We start from the raw sequence: 3,067 nt of genomic DNA on the forward strand, positions 1-3,067 counted from the left end.
ATTTTAATTTTAACCTATATAAATGATAAATTAGGTTGTTACGTAAAAAGAATATAAAATTAAAAGATATATTTTTAAGCAAAAGTAATACATTGACTTCGTTAATGCTTGTAGACAATGAAAATACCCATTAACTAATTATATTTGTGTTGATTGCATTAATGAGGCTTGACTATGGCTCGGAAAATGGCATAAAAAAATTTCCCATGAATTTTTCCTATGACGGAAAGATGGCTAGTCTCAATGTCTCTAGGGATAAGATTTGTATTAATCAAATTCCTAATAAAATTAATTACACATATTGTGAATTTCAAAATATTTATTATATAAGTAGGCAGCAAATATTCTAGCATTTGTAGAAAGGTCAAAATTTAATGATGCATTCCATCCCGGAAGAAAATTTACGCAGAAACATTAACCGGAGGTTAAAGAATTTTCTTTTCCTTCTCATTTGCAAAATTAAATTTGATTAATATTTTGCTCATCTTGAAATTATTGTTATAATGTGTTGGTTTTCGTTACGTATAGATCAGAATTTGGCTAGGAAAAACTCTATGCTTGGGTCTCAGAGAAGCAAAAAGAGAGGTGAACTTTTTTGCACTTTCAAAATTTCTACATTTTCAAGTTATTTAAACACATATTCAACATAAGCTTTCTCTAACATTTTTTGTCCAAACATTACACATTTCTTAAATATGTTTGAACGCCTACTTAACCTCTCAAATCTAGTTTACCATAACATTAAAAAATTTTCTCCAAAATTAATTTGAACTTCAATGATAGTTTGAAAAGATGATGAGTAATTTGTATGAAAATATAACGGGCAATATTTACCAAGAAGAGTTAAGAGAAGTTGGTTTGTTTTTTAAAGAGAGTACTTAAAGTCAAGAAGAATAAATACAAGAATAAGATAAAGAATTTATCGTGATTAGTATATTTAATTGTTTTTTAAGGATCTAAAATGTCGGGTTAGGGTTCCGTTCAGTTCTGTCAACATGGAGGAGGCATTGTATCATGAACATACTTCATAGTGATTGTTGTTGGTTAGAGAATCCCTCACAGAGTTACTTGTATTTTCATATGTAAACCTAACTTAATATTGTCTCTTTCAAAACACTGAGTTGTTATCGACATGCTTTAATTTTATTTATATTGCATCTTTATTACTTCTTTATACTAAAATTAGTTGAGTTGAGTTGAGTTAAGACGAAGTAAGTTTTTTCAGTTCCCTTTTAAGATTATCTCTTGTTTTAGAATTCTCCTCACGAGCTTGTAAATTTCATGTACTTACATCGTTTGGCCTGCATCTTTTATGATGTAGATATAGGTAACCAGGATCAACATCTAGCACTTCGTTGATCCTGTTGATCTTCAAAGTTATTGGTGAGCCTCATTGCTTTTTTGAGGATCCCTACTTGTTATGCTTCCGTTATTACAGTTTCTAGGAATATCAGGAGTCTTGTCCCAACATCTCTCATATTATTAGGGGCTTTATAGATAGATAGGCAGTAGTTCATGAGTCTTTTCATTTTCAATTGTTAATGCCTTAGACTTGAGTTGCCTCATTGTCTAGTAAATGTCTCTTTTAATACATTCTGAGTTTATTGTATGAGTTTATCTTCTGAGACTATTTCATGTTAGTTAAGTCTTCTACTGAGTAGTAAGTCAGGCTAAGGGTTCGCTTAGGCAAATAATGGTTCTAGAGTGTCAGTTGCGTTCAGGTATAGACTCGGGGCGTGAAAATATAGGTTAACTATAAGATATTAAATGAAAGTTATTTGAATCCTCTTTCCAACAACACCTAGTTTTCTACGTTTTGAGTTCAGATGAGGGATATATGCTCGTTTGAAGTCAGCTAGTTCAGTTAATAAAATTTACCCCGAATTAATGAGGGGTATTTAGGTCTTTTCCTTAACCCATCAGCTTTAAACATTTTAATAATAATTTAGGGATCTAAACTTATTTGGTTCAGTTTACACAATCTTGAAATACTCTTGTAACAACCTGTTTAGTCGGTTTGAGCAGTAGAATTATTTATGATAAATACTTACTGGGTCGACGGACCACGCGACGGATCGTCATGGTCACGACGGACCGTGATGGACTCCATCGTCCCATACTTGTGCAATTTTTTCTGCTGCTCTCTTCATTACCCTCGACGGCAAGTATGACGAACCGTCATAGGCACGACGGTCCGTCGAGGGTCTTCGTTCTAAAACACTTCAACTCTTGGAATCTGGGTACGGGGATTGACTCTCAGAACTTCACGACGGACCTGCAGCACGGACCGTCGTACATACGATAGACCGTCACAAGCTGCGTAACCCCGACTTGTCAGACTTCCGCTAAAATTTTAAATGGGTGTTTTGGACTATTCATAATTATAATTATGAAATTAGTGGGGTAATTTTAATAATTTACTTAGTTGGGGGTTAAAGGAGATAACTTTAAAATTAATAGTGGGTCACTTTTATAAGTTTAAAGTACACAATTAGGGTGATAACTAAATTGTAGAAAAGAATGAAAATTAAAAGAGACGCACAGCGGTGGAAAGAAAACAATCTTATTAGAAGAGCGACGAACATATTGGAAGGGTTTGGAGGCAAGAAGAAAGGGAAAAGCGTTGGAGAAATAGCTGTTTGATTTCGGTTCTTCGGCGGAGGTAGGTTATGGTTTATTTCTATGTGATAGATAAACTCTAAATAGCAATTGATATGTATTGAATGATATTGTAAAGTCTCCTATGTACTTGATTGTGTGGTTGTATGTTTTTTATTGTGTGGTTTATGGTTGGCCTAAAAGTATGAGGGTGTTGAATTTCTAATCTTGAATCCTCTCTATTAAAAATGACGCCTTGAATAAAGAAGGCTTGATGAAATAAAAAATGATGAGATAATTGGATCGGAATGTCACGTTCCGACACGGTATTATTGGATCGGAGTGTCATGTTCCGACACGGTATTATGGGATCGGAGTGTCACGTTCCGACACGATATATGGGATCGGAGTGTCACGTTCCGACACAATAACATTAAAGGAAAGGAATCTTGAATTAACTTAATATACT

This window comes from Solanum pennellii, chromosome 1, assembly GCF_001406875.1.
Source record: "Solanum pennellii chromosome 1, SPENNV200".
Taxonomy (NCBI): domain Eukaryota; kingdom Viridiplantae; phylum Streptophyta; class Magnoliopsida; order Solanales; family Solanaceae; genus Solanum; species Solanum pennellii.